At 41.1% G+C, this 14,039-nt stretch overlaps 1 protein-coding gene across 11 annotated transcripts in view; it reads left to right on the top strand.

Moving 5' to 3' along the window:
• Positions 1–334: 334 nt before the first annotated feature.
• Positions 335–14,039, top strand: part of LOC114444299 (muscleblind-like protein 1) — a 57,301-nt gene continuing 43,596 nt past the window's right edge. For 9 of the 11 annotated variants that reach the window (XM_028418746.1, XM_028418747.1, XM_028418749.1 and 6 more), the window contains exon 1: positions 6,036–6,174. The gene's annotated coding sequence lies outside the window, so the exon portion shown is untranslated. Of the gene's footprint in view, positions 464–5,144; positions 5,204–6,035; positions 6,175–14,039 lie in introns of those variants that run through there. The other 2 variants (XM_028418740.1, XM_028418741.1) reach the window with 2 other exon arrangements.

The following is a 14,039-nucleotide window of genomic DNA, read 5'->3' as shown; positions in this document are numbered from 1 at the left end:
CGAGTACAGTTTGTGAGACGTTTTTTTTTGTGGCACTCTATTTCACTATTTAAACAGAATACACTGAGCCTATAAACTACAAGAGCGATGGGTGGGGGGAGCAGGAAGAGGAGGGGAGGCTGTTGCCATGGCAACGGAAGCCGCGGTAGTCGTCATCATAAGGCTTCTTCTGCATTGTGTGTGTGTGTGTGTGTGTGTGTGCGTGTGTGCGTGTGTGGACACAGCCTGTGTGTGAGCTCACCCTCCTCTCTCCAGACGGGAGGCGAGGACATCCCCCTCTAACACTGTGCCAACAGAGAGGGAGAGAGAGAGAGAGAGAGAGACTGAAGCCCCATAATGCACTGCACGCTGCAGGCTGAAGTCGTGCAGATTCATCAGTTCCTGTTCGAGGGGTTGTGTGTGAGCACACACACACTCATACACCCAGACCGAGCGTTAGAGAAACACACAGACAACCAGGCAGGTAAGACAGCTTTGCTGTGACCGAGCGGATTTCTGCTGCTTTCACGAGATGATCTCTTTCTCTGTCTGCTGCTGCCTGCTGAGAGGAGAGGGAACGTGGCTTCATGCAGACGCCACAGTGTCATTAATATTTGACATGTTATGATTCCGACAACTTCCTTGCCTGTTGCTAGTGATTGCTGCTTTTCCCTTTCCTGGAAAAAATCTGAATCTGTGATTTTTTTTTTGTAAACATAAGCATATATTAAAAAAGATGAGCTAAAATAGTTCATGTGAAATACCCATGTTTGTTTTGCCTGTAGTGGTTTGCATATTTTTTCCTTCCATCTGTGAGATACTGTTAGCTGATTTGAATACGCTGGAAGGGTTTTGCATGTGTTTATTTGAAGGGAGCGCTGGTTAACATGGTGTAACTTTTAGGAAACGACATTTTAGGGAACAGAAATGTCATTCTGGACTGTTCATGTTACAGTTTTCTTTAATTATTCAGTAACATAGTAATTAATAAAGTGTGGATTCCAATGTTTAATTAAAAAGAAAAAAAAATCCAGTCAGTTATGTCCATTAAATTTAAGTCTAATGTTTTCTGTCAAAACCAAGTTGTACTTTCACACTGACTGTCATTTATTAGTGAGAGTTTTTTTTGTTTGTAAGAGTCTATCTACAAGACACTAGTGCTAGATGACTGGCCGGTAAAAGCGGGGCTGTTCTGTTATGGGTCATTTTGTGGTTTAACGGCCACTGAAGCTTGTGACCATATCTGCTGCGCCAGAGATGCAGACAGGCAGGAAAACACGATTGCAGCAGGGACTCTTAAACTTTATTACCACACGACTCGAATGAGAAATTTCAGGTCTCTTTTCTAAAAACCTTATCGTTGAACCAGCACTGGAGACCCAACAGAGGATCAAAATGAAGGCCTGAATAAGAAATAAAACTGACAATCTTTAAATGAAACCTTCATTTAAGAGATATAATGTAAGTCTGTTTTTTTCTTATCAAAATTTAATAACATATAACCAAAGGTAGTAAGATTTGTAAGTGCCACAAAAAGCAAATAAGCTTTAAGACTACATGTTTGTTTTTCTGTATTATGTGGAAGCGAGACACTGTTTGTGCTGAACACTGTATCAGACTATGCAAAGGAGCTTTTGCAGCCTGGGACATGAAATGAAAAAAAAAAGACATAATGCAGATCAGACAAAAAAAATCTTTTGAATATTCAGTTTGTCTCCATTTAGCACTGACACAGCTCTGCAGAAATCCACCTGTCAAAATGGAGAGGCTCCCTCTTTTTCATTAGGGTTGCTTTTATTAAAAGCCACTGTCAGTGTTGGCGACTAACAGAATTATCCACCGGGCACCTATGTGACAGTAGTATCTATATCTCTTACTGTGGTTCAGCAGTTAGAAAAAATGTGGCTGCGTGGTCAAGTCACCTATGTGTGTTCTCCAATGTGAGTGTGTGCGAGAGAGAGAGAGAGAGAGAGAGAGAGAGAGATGCTCTAAATCACAGAAGAGAAAAAGAAAAAAACAGCTGAAGAATGTCTGTCTGTCTTTAGTTAAGTTGAAGAAAAAACAAAGTGGTTTTGGCTCAAGCAGATCATGAGAGTAAATCCAGCATTTCCTTGGATAACAGTGGTCATACCAGAAGTATTTCAGTGGTGAGTTCTTTGAACAATGAGCATTCATGTATTCTACTACTTGAGCTGCGTGGTGACAGAATCCCACATTTTCCACTGAGGTCACCCTAGAATACTGTATGTTGGTACCAGCAGACTGAGGAGCTCTGCAAGGTCATGCGTTTATGATTAGACCTTATATGCTCCACAGCCAAGCAGAGCAATGAATGAATGTACGAAACCTGTGCCGCTGGAGTTTCCATCTGTAACTTTCTTTATAAAATATATTGTTTTTGCAGCGTTGTGGATCACAGTTGATATACACGTAGATCAGTTTAAAGTCTGTTCCTATACCCAAGATGTTTCTTCATTCCTTCCTTTAATGATGTGGAACATGTTCCAAGGTCCCTGACCTGGTTTCAATATGATTGGAACGAGAACAGGCTCGTGTTAGAAAGCAGTGCCTCAAAAAAAAAAGTCCTTTTCAGTTTCTCCTCCACACACAGACATCAGCAGAGCGCAGTGAGCAGGAACCTTAGTGTGCATTAAATTATCTGCAATTGCAGCAATTATCTGCAAGTCCAAAACCTTTCACCGTGCCTTGTTTCTTCATCACTACAGTTCTGCCTTTAGAGCAGAAACCTGCCAGTGGAAAGTACATTTACTCAAATAGTTCTGAATGACTTGTTATTTACTTAAGCATTTCCATTTCATACTGCTTTTCTCTCCTACTTCATTATATCTCGAGTGGAAGTGATGTGCAGATTAATTTCTTGAAACCTTGAGCATCTAAAATATTACAGCAGTGCCCATTCACAGTGTGTGTCCAGAATTGGCCAGTTGGGCTCTTTTTTAAGAAAACACAATCATATAGAAAAATATTGTCAATACAGTGGGTATGTTGTAAAGACCATGGCCACCACTTCAACAGGAAAACTGTTGGATAAAGGTATCATACTCTGTTAAACATTCTGCTTATAAAAGTGGTTTAAAACCACCTCCTGGCAAATATGACTGGTCTGAGGGAAAATGAGTCAGGTCACGTCTTTTTGTTCTATAGCACCAACAGCAATTTCATGTTCATTTATTATTACTCACTACTTACTATTAGCTTTGCAAGATATTAACGCTATTTCACAACATATCATGTGTCAGGCCGCACCACAGGGTTTCCTACCTTAATGGTGTGAGTCTGGCTCAGGCGTGTCCAGAAAAGATGTCAACAATCAGGAATGTGGGTCCAATTGTAAAAACATACTTATTAAAGTGATTTAACTACAAAAAGCTTAAATAGAAAAATGAAAACTAGAAATGATGCTAATGTCCTACAGTGGCTTGTAGCTAACAAGGCAAAAATGTCAGAAGTAGAACTCAAATGTGTCTATTTCCTGCGTTTTATACTGCTGCATCATGCTCTCCTCACAAGTCATTGGTAAAAAACACTTATTGTCAATACCTATCAAACAATTATTACCGAGCCATACATAATGCCAACTGCAGAAATGAGGGGAAATAAGAGGCTGCACTTGGACAGTACGTGGTTAACTGCAGCACAAGGTGTAAAAGTGTGAGCTGGAGTTTGTTATTTGCATTGCCTTCTCTTTTTTAATGCTTTCGTAGTACATTGTTATCATAATGTGTGTCGTATGAACAATGCTAAAGGCCCTCTGTTAATCAGTGTTTGGATTTAGGCTGCTGTAGATATGAAGGGCTCACTCTGAACTGAAGACTGATGTTCTTATCATTTTGGTTATCAGTCACTGATTAGGTTTAAAACCATATTTCTTAAAAACATTTAATGTTACAAGATAGACTTTTCCAAACTGCAACAAGCTTCTCCATTTTCTTGGAGTCCTATTCCCCATCTGCAAATTTCACATGACTTACTAGCACATACTATGTGAGGCCTGATGCTGCATTTTACTATGTTTTGCATTTTACTATGTTTTGGCTCATTTTTTGTGTGTCCCACAATTTTTACTCCCTCTCACCACTCTCAGTGTTAAGCGTGAAGAAGCTCTAAAAACAGCTACTGCACTACTCATCCAGCACCAGAATACTCAGAAGTTTGAAAATAGCCGCTGTCCAAAAGGGAGTTAGCACCTAAAGTGCCAAATATTTTGCTGAATGAATGGATCCGACCAAATTCTAAGTGACGAGTAATGTTCCTTCATGCTTCATGTGTACTGCAACTTTGTAATATTGCTGGGTTAAGAGACTGATGTGCCGAAATCAGGTTTGCAGGAGGCAAATGCCACTAAATGTTTTAATACCCTGTAGTGTAGCAGTACATCTGCTACACTATAGGGTATTAAAAAAAATCTGCTTTCTAGATGATCCCCATACGACATGTACACACTTGAGAGTGAGACTCTGCATGCTGCAATCCAGTAAGGCCACTGAAGGACCTTTTTTGGGCACAGGACAATGACTTGCCATCTCTAAAATTATAATTGCATATTACTGGGGTCTGTAGTGTGTTACTTTGACTCAATGAATGAATTGATAAACATTTATAGTTGCTAAAGCTAAACATTAACACTTACAGAAGCACTGAGATCCATCATAGGTGCTTTTGAGGGTGGGCTGTAGGCTGCTGTTCAATCAACACCTTTCCCTCACACACACACACACACAGACAAAAACACACACAATCCAATACAGTGATAAATTCATAACAACCTGATATATTGCAGCCACAAGTCAGTGATGTGGCTCTGAGTCACTTGGTAACACCCACCTGACATACACACACCTCTACAAACACAACACACATGCTCACATAAACGCACATGCACCTGACGTAGTGTTTGATGGAGTTAGACACCATGGCAACAGAGCTGTGACTCTTGCTGTCCTGTGAGTGGACTGAAGCTGTGGAGGAGGGAGGAGAAAAGCTACCAGCCAGCACTGCTACTCGAGTGCATCTATTATTATTCCCAATCTTTCTCATTCTCTCTTCACTCCCCGCTTTTACTTTTTTCTTTATTTTTACCATTTTACTATCTGTGGTGTACACTTGTTATTTATTTATTTTTTTATATTTTTGTTCAAGTGTGATACAAAGGCTGCAAGTTAAAGACAGCTCAACCAGGGGGAGTAGAAGAGTCAGAAGAAAGGTCAGGAACCATGTATTTTTTAAGCCATCAATTGTGCAAAACCTGACACATCATCAGAGGGAATTGCTGATTCTCACAGCCACAACCAGACAGAGCTCCGGATGGAGACTTATTGCTTGACGTATTATTTTTATCTGTCTTGTCTCTTCTTGCACTCTCACATGCTGCATCTCCCTGTTTCAATCACACAATGATTTAACTCCTCCTCCTCCTTCTCTCTGTTTAGCCCTTCTCTGTGTAAAATGTTGTTTTCCTTACAGTTTGTTTTTCTCCCTTTTTTTCCTTGTCAGTCATGTTTTATAAAAGTGGTAGCACAGATAAACTGAGGGTTGGAGAGAAGGGGGCGTGCAGGTGGACAGGTCTCACAAACAGCATCTGTATGAGATTTACTGCCTGCAGATATAGGTGGTGGAGGGAAAGAGAGGGAGGGAGGGAGGTGTTGAAACAGTGCAGGTGAGCTGCATTTAAGTCTTCTGGAGCATTTCCATGGTCTGATTGTCAGCATTAGTTAACATACACACATGCATGCAGATGCATGCATACATTTTGTGAACGTGGCTGTTGACAGTAGAAGTTTGTTTGTTTCCCTGCTCACTGCTTTCCTCTCCCTGCGTCTTTTGCATATGATCCAAGCTGTGAAAGGTGAACTTGCAGCCTGCTGTGGATAAATTATGTGTGACATGTTTAGCTGTGCTGCCTTATATGGAGTCTGGTGTATCTGAATACTGTAAGGCTCTGCCAAGTGGAAAGGAGGGATAGAGAAGGAGCGAAGGACAGGGAGGGAAGGAAGAAAAGGAGGAGGAGGAAGGAAAAGAGGCAGGGGAGGGAGAAAGCAAAGGGAGAAAAAAAAAGGAAGGAGGAGGGGGCAGTAACAGTGGGAGTGAAAGAGAGGAGTGCCGCGAAGCAAGCATGAGGTTTTCGCTTTCCATTCTCCCCTCAGCAGCAGTCAGATGAGTCCTTGCAGAGATACAGTAAGTCTTTCACTGTTTACTCAGTGTGTGTGTGTGTGTGTGGGTTGTGTGTGTTACTTTGTGTTTGTTTAGACACAAGCTGTCCATGCTTACTTTTTCTGATTTGTTCTGCCATATCAGATTTTTATTTTCACCATCTGGATGTTGAATATGATGTGTTGATGTGTTGTTTGAGTAAGTTATTTGACTGTTTGCAAGTGTGGTGACACATGCAGATTGTCGCCATGCTTCACTGCTAATGCGCAGTAGTTTGAGGTGGGACAGTTTTAATGTGGAAAAGAGCCGAAGCAGACAAAAGACCGGGTAACGTTAGTGTTTAATGTTGCGCAGAGTAGTTAGCGCACACACACTGACACACATTCCCACTTCTGGCAGAATACATTCAGTGTCTCTTTTTTTTTTCTCTTATTGGACCGCTCTAAAATCCCTGTTGTGCAGCTATTACTGTTAAAGCTAAATGTGCACTTAGTTTATGGATGAGTGAATAAAGAAACACACACACACTCACACCAGTTTCTACACATATGAACAGCCCTACACTCCTCCTGTATAATGACAGAACTACTGGTGTTTACACTACAGCTGCCCTCAGGAAATGATTCAAAATCCAGCATTACTGAGGCTGGCTACTCTGACAAATGTCCCTAATGATCCAAAAAATATACATAAATGCCAAAAAAACTTGGTTACATTTGCATGAGCTTTTGACATGTGAGGCCCAGATGGATTTTTTTTAGGGTTGTGTTTCTATTTTTTAATTGTAAGTATATAAAACGATTGGTAAAATCTGCAACGCATTAAAATTGGACATTGAAGACTTTCTGATTAGTGTTCACAGGATGAACAAATTCCCAATACCGCACACAGGAAGCTGTGGTGAAATGTTTATTTCTCATTTGCAAAGCAATAAAAAGAGGAAGAAGAAAAACAGAATCACCATCTAAATGTAGGCCATGGTTTGTTACACCAGAACCATCCTGGGCGTTGTGTTGGAATGTGTTGGAATGGATCTATCGCAAACTAATTTTAACCTTTCAGATCATGTTTTACTGTTGTTACTAAAGCTTATCTGACAGCAGGTCCTTGAGGCAATGCTAATTGGGCTGAATCTGGGTTGTTTGGACACAGGCATAAAGTGAATATTAGTGAGGAGAAGTTTTGTGTGTGTTTGGGAGGTTTCAGCTATCATCATAATGACAACATCTGAATCTGCCTAAACTCCTGTGTAATCTGAATACAGGCAAAGGGGTGAAGCACTGAATACACTAAACAACTCTTAAAGCAAAGTGAGCAGTGACTCAGTAAAAAAATAAACATGAAGTGAAAAGCAATGGTCCAACGTGGGACTGTGTCTCCTGGGTGAAAGTCTGGACTTGGTTTAATGCCACCACCTACTCCCCCGTTTGAGCAGTTTGTCAGTCTTTATTGTCGGCCTTTATACTAAATCACCCACGCAGCCACAGTCAGTTGGAATTATGGCATCTTGCTTCAGTGGTCACAATTGACTGAGCTGAGTTGATGTCATGTTGCCTAAATGTTGATGGACCTTTGCGGGCGGCACACCTACTTAACTTAAGTATTTTGTTATTTTATGCAGCATTATTGATTCGCAGAGATTGAGCTCTTATGTGTGATGTCATCATTTAGTGATGCTGTAGCACATATTGCATCTATCCGTTGTTTGAAAGCACACCCTTATCACCCACCAGTGTCAGCACCTCAGCCTCTTTCTTTCACAGTTTTTACTTCCTCTGTCTCTGGCTTTGTCTCTCTGCAGCTTTCTGTCTCTCAGCTTTTTTTTGCTTTTTTTTATGGCTCACTCTGTGTTCCTCTTATGGTGTCTGACTCTCAGTCAGTTGAAAAAAAAAAACTTCTCTGCAGATCAGAGCAGGCGGATCTACAAGGTCATTAGAGTATAGAGCAGCGAGAACGCAGAGGCACTCAGATACATACTGAATTTCACAGCACACACGAGTGACTAAACAACTGTGAGAAGAAAGAGAGGGGATAGTGGGAGAGTGAGAGGCTGCATGGCTACCTGTACTGTTAATTTATTAAAAAAAGGAGTAAAAAGATTTTCCTTGTGTGATTTTTGTCCTTGTTTTTTTTCATCCTCCCTCACCTTCCAGTTTCATCCCTCCAACTAATCTGTCCTGTAGAAGTGATGTCATCTCCCTGCTGTCCTCGGCAGGCACACAGGGCAGTCTGTCGAATGCAGATGAGCTGTGTGTTTGTGTGGAAAAATGAGTTGTGTGTATGTGCATAGTGACATGAGCGCACTTTCAACCTGATTTGCATTATTCAATTATCAAGAAAAAAAGAAAACAGGGCAGACGCTTTGATCAAGGTGACAGCAAGAGAATGCAAGTAGAGACGACTTTGAGTCCCAAGCCTTGAGATTCTACACAGAGCATGTAAGTGGCAGATAGACAGTCACTCAGACAAATGGTTGGGTGAGTGGGTGGGGGAGAGGCCATTTGGCGAGTGGCAAAATCACAGTGAGTCAGTCAATGGTGTATGATTGCTGTTTTCCCTGCAGTCTGCAAAGCTGTCACCGGACTAATGCACACTAGTGGAAGATGTAATCTATAGTAAATACAGTTGGCTCCATGGAGGAGCCCTTTGCGATTTCCACAGATTAAGGTGTCAAACTGAATCACTGGTCATAGACAGCTGAAGAGTACAGATTATCCCCTGTTTGGCCGAACAGTGGTCTGATGACAACTGAAGGGGTTCTGTACTTTATGATGTGTGTGTGTGTGGTTGAAATTTGGACTTTTCTTTGGTATTTCCTGATTTCATCGCAATGTGAAAAATTCACAGGAGGGCAAATCATCAGCTAATTTAATTAGCTTTATAATCTTTTCAACAATTGTGCTTTTAAGCCATTCATCATCTAATCAGTGATCATCTTGCTTGCTGCTCCTGTCAAGGATTTTCCACAGCCCATATCTTTTATACATTATTCTTACTTTGCTGTACTTGTCTGAAACCTCTCCCTCACTCTGCCCCTGTCTCATTATTTGCTGAATATCTCTGCTCTGTTTTGCTCAGGCCATGTCACCTGTACCTTCGCTCTATCTGTCTGTCTGTGTGTCTTTCTTTCTCCTTTTTACCATGCCCTTATTCACCTGTCTGCTGCATTGTCTTTCCAAATGGACACGTGTCTGTCTGTCACAGCAGAAGAGATGCGTGTGTGTGCGTGTTTGCTTTGTTTTCATGCGTGATAATGGCCCTGTGCCTGAACTGCCACATGCCGAGGTGGTAAATTTACACAAGGGAGCATTTTTTCGGGCTCTTATTCACTATTCACTGGCATCTGTCTGCCTCCCGTCCACCTATTACATCTATATCCTATGGGCATCTCCTTCTATCACTCACTGTCTCCTTCTTACCCTCTCTGTCTTTCTGTCTCTGTGACTCTTCCTCTCATTCTTGCCATTTTCCAATCTTTCTCAATCTACCCTCCCACCCACTCTCTCTCTCTCTCTCTCTCTCACACACACACACACACACCTCCTCCATTGCTATTCTTGAGAGGAGCAGACTGGTCTGGCAGTAAGTTGGTTTATGTCCATGAACCCAATGACACCCTTGCTGCCGCTGCATTACACCATGCTGCCGTTACCACAACCAGGTAGCCACACTGCAGTGAAGGTTGTGAAGGCTGGATGCAGTTGTGTAGGTGAGGAAAATGTATGCATCATGCAGATTGATTTCAACTGCTTCCTCTCTGTAGCACACACACACTTAAACATGATCCCCTTACTTTTCCACTATAACTGCCTCATCCCGTCTCCGTGCATGTCAGGCTCTTTAAACACTTGCACTGATACCACAGTGCAGACGACAGCTTGCACACGTGCCACTTGACTGCCCTCATCATCCCCCCCCCCCCCCCCTCCCCTCTGTTTGTCTTACAGCTGAAGCAAGAAGTCACAGATTGTGCATGTTTATGTGTGTATGTGAGAAAGCTACGCATACTGCTCATATGACTTGGTCCTGAATATCAATGCACCCCCTGACCTTCCATTCATCTCCAAAGCTGCGTATCCTCTGTGGATGATGCAGATCTGCTGCCTCATGCTTTGTGGTCAATACTAACTATTCAGCGTGTGTCACAAGATAGGCAGTAGAATGAAGTATAATATTACCCTGATGGTACAATCTGTGGAAGCATCATCGTAATGGAGTATCATTGCAGAACAACCAGCACTCAGCCAGAGACAGTCAGATCAAATCTCGAGCTTATGCCTGGGTTGGACCAAGTGTTTGTTTGACAAGGTTCACGTGTGAGCCTTATTAATACTGCTGTTCCCTCTGCAAGGTGTTTGAGTTCATTAATGTAAGACCAAAGTGTCCATCACTTCAAAATAATAAAATTAAATGAAATGAAATATCTTTGCCTAAGGTAAAAGAGAGTTATACACCATGCATTAGTCATTGTCATGCAAGGTTTTCTTAAAGAAGAAATGAATTTTTACATAAGTCTTAAACAACAATCTGTATTTAAAGAAAGAATTACTGAGGTTGCATTATGTGATACGCTATAAATTTAGCCGATCTTTCAATACATTTTGATACAGCCGTTAAAAGGACCATGGACCATGACCTAGTCAGACCCGGCTGCTGAAGTTTGGCTTGTAATGTTGGGGTAGTACAGACATGGTCTTTGTTTAAACCTTACCAAATAGTTTTGGTAAAAACAAAATTAAAGCTAACAAGTTAACAAGCTAACAGCATCTTGAAAGAAAGATGATTTTGCATCAACAGACTTTAGCTTTCAAAGTTTTTATTTTTTTCCTGTAAGATATTTGTGTGAAATTTTGTCTTAATTAGCATATGAATTCTTTACATTTATCTCCAGTGACCTTTGACCACCAAATTGTAATCAGTATTATTAATAAATGGACAGAAGTCTCAAAAGACAGACAGTCTCTCAAAATGCTCCTGAGCTAATGCATTCACAAGTCAAGTTAAAGGCAAGAACAAGTTTTTGTGATCTTGACCTTTGGTCACTAAATTGTATTCTGTTCATCCTTGAGGAAATTCCCTAAAAGCATTCCTGAAATATTGAGTTTAGAAGACTGGAATGCTCATGCAATCACAGTGACCTTTGACTGGCAAATTTAATCATTTTATCTGTGAGCCCAAGTCTATGTTGTTGCCAGTCTAAGAAATAAAACAAAATAGTATGAATGGTCTGCTACAGAATGTTTTAAAACACAAGTCCACTGTCAATGTGGACTTAGGGACTACCATTCCTCACCTTAGGATGAATCATACATAACATTTCCTATCTGTAGCATCAGCTTCTGTGTGAGTGTTGATATTTTCTATGGTAGCTCATAAAACCATGGTTTAATTTGACTGGTCTATTCCGAACCTACTAAAATATGATGATGTTCAGCTGGACCAAAGCCTTGCACTGTAAGGATGGACCGTCTGCGTGTGTCACCCATGTGTTTCAGAAGAGCTGGTTTGATCTACTGTAGGAGGCCTGACTGTCTCCATGTAGGCAGAATCACTCTGCCTAAAATCCTTATTGATCCAAATACAGGCAAAGAGATAAAGAGAGCAGGTGTTGGCAGCTGCCTGTCACTCAAAGTGGTCAAGCTCCATACATGCATTAAGCTGTTTATTTCTACTGTAAAGTGGAACATTCTAACATAGGCTTTGGAGGGAACTGCAGTTTTTGACACTTCTGCATGGGCTTTATTTCTCAGTTCCTCTACTAAAATAGCTTGTTGATACCTACACATATAGTTCTCCAATTACTTTGGGCCACTCACATTTTATTACAATGTGTTTGTTGAGAAAAGGAACGTTGCTCCAGGCTGATATCAGGGGTGTGACATAGCTTGTGGTAATCTGTGAAAATGCTGCTCAAGTGAGAAAGTGATGAATATGGACCAGGGAGAACATCTTGCAGCCAGCAACCCTGTGAGGAAATTTTGTGTTCAATTTTTATTATCTTCATTAGTGCAGTGAAATAAAACTAGAAGGTTGCTGATCTATTCACTGCTGTCAGGGTTTATCAGCGTGCAGACCTTGATTTGGCGAGACAGATGGTCACGACTTGTTGGCATGCTCACAAACTATTCATATATACACATTCAGTGCTTTTTGATAGACCTTCGTCAAATATGTAATTGTGATAAAGGTATCTCTTATCACTAATTACAGAGTCAGGTTCCTATAATTTTCTTCCATACAGCTATCATATGACACCATTAACCACTTTGTCCTTGCTTTAAACATAGTTTATCTTGTTGCCGTGGCGATGATGACCTTGCAGCACATTACTGCAGCATAAGGTGTTGTGTGAACAAGAAATGAGAAGAGAGAGACAGTAAAAGGGAGAGATAGAGGGGGCCGAGACAGTGGGCGAATAAAACGAGGACAGCTACTATTAAAAGACGAGCCATGTTCACAAAGTTGTTTATGTCACATGATACTCAGAGCACAACTTTAGCAGAAGGCGAACGGATTTCTAAGTAGGAGAAAGACTTGGGGAGAGAAAAGACAGAAAAGTATATGTGTGAAGAGAAATAGTGGAGGAGAACAGGTGGGGATCAGAGAAAGATAAACGAAGAGGGATGAAGAATGTCAAGATGGTATCACAGCAGAGTGCCAGCAGTGCTTTGAAATGGAACAGAATTCTGCTTTTCTCCTCCCCACTTTTTTTCCTCTGATTTCATCTTTGGTATGCCTGCCAGCTCTTACCTTGATCCCCCCCCCCCTTTCTCACCAACCTCTGTCTCTCTCCAACTTGTACTAATTGCCCCTGTTTGCCTCCCATCACTCTCTCTATAGCCTCTATCCTTTTCCCGTCACCACCTCTGGTCTCCTTTACTCTGTTTGTCTCTCCACAGCCTCCCCACCCCAACCCCCACTCTCCCTGGTGCTCCTATCAGTATAAAGGGCAGTTCAGGTCATTTATAGATGATATCCTGGTCAGCTGGTGATGCAGTGTAATACGAAGCGTCCAGCATCTGCTCTTTGCTGCTGCAGTCAGCGCCCTTTAACCTCTCACATTACAGAATTTCTCATTCCTCTCTTCATCACTCTCTCTTTTTTCCTCTTTTTCTCTTTTGCTTGTTTGACGCTTCACCTCTTACACCGCATATTTTGATTATGAGCCGATTGCTAAATTTGTGATGTTTTAGGAATGTCTGAGCTGTCAGCTTATACTCCAAACATGACCTTTCGATTTCTAGACAACAACTCCGAGGTCACTTTAACATCGCTCTCATGGGAGATTTTGTTATGAAGCGAATTGTTTCCTTTTACTTGTCTGCAGGTTTTGGTTTTCCCATCTGCTGTCTTTTATGATCTGTAATATGAAATCAAACAAATGATGAATATGCTTTTTTTCTCTTCATGCTCCTTATTTCTTTTTGTGGAAGAAATTCAATGTGTATAAATCGCTCAGATCTCTGAACCCTGCTCACCACATTTTCCTCACTTTTGTTCCTTCTATCTGTCTGTGTGCTGCTTTCAGGCGCAGTATTGGATGTAGCTTAGAGCTAACAATGCAGTTCCATGTGCTAAACAGAACGAAGTGATATCAAAAAGCAGAAAAAATGTAGTGCTGATGCCATTATAAACAAACTTGTTTAGTTATTATTTATAGTCATGCTAGGGATAGCAGTATTGGTTTGTTGTTTGTCTATTTGTTTGTTGGCCTGCTGCTTTGGTATAAGGTTTCTAAACATCTACCACACTGATTCCCATGACATTTTGTTTAGACATTTATGGTACTGAGATAATGACTCCTACTGACCTCCTGTTGATCCTAAATAAGAATCCTAAATATTTCTATGGAAGCAGAAGCAGGTTGACTTTGAGATTGAGTTTAATGC

The sequence above is a fragment of the Parambassis ranga genome, chromosome 13, assembly GCF_900634625.1.
Source record: "Parambassis ranga chromosome 13, fParRan2.1, whole genome shotgun sequence".
Lineage (NCBI taxonomy): Eukaryota > Metazoa > Chordata > Actinopteri > Ambassidae > Parambassis > Parambassis ranga.
Note: the sequence above shows the minus strand (reverse complement) of the source record. Positions and strands in the feature narration are given on the sequence as shown.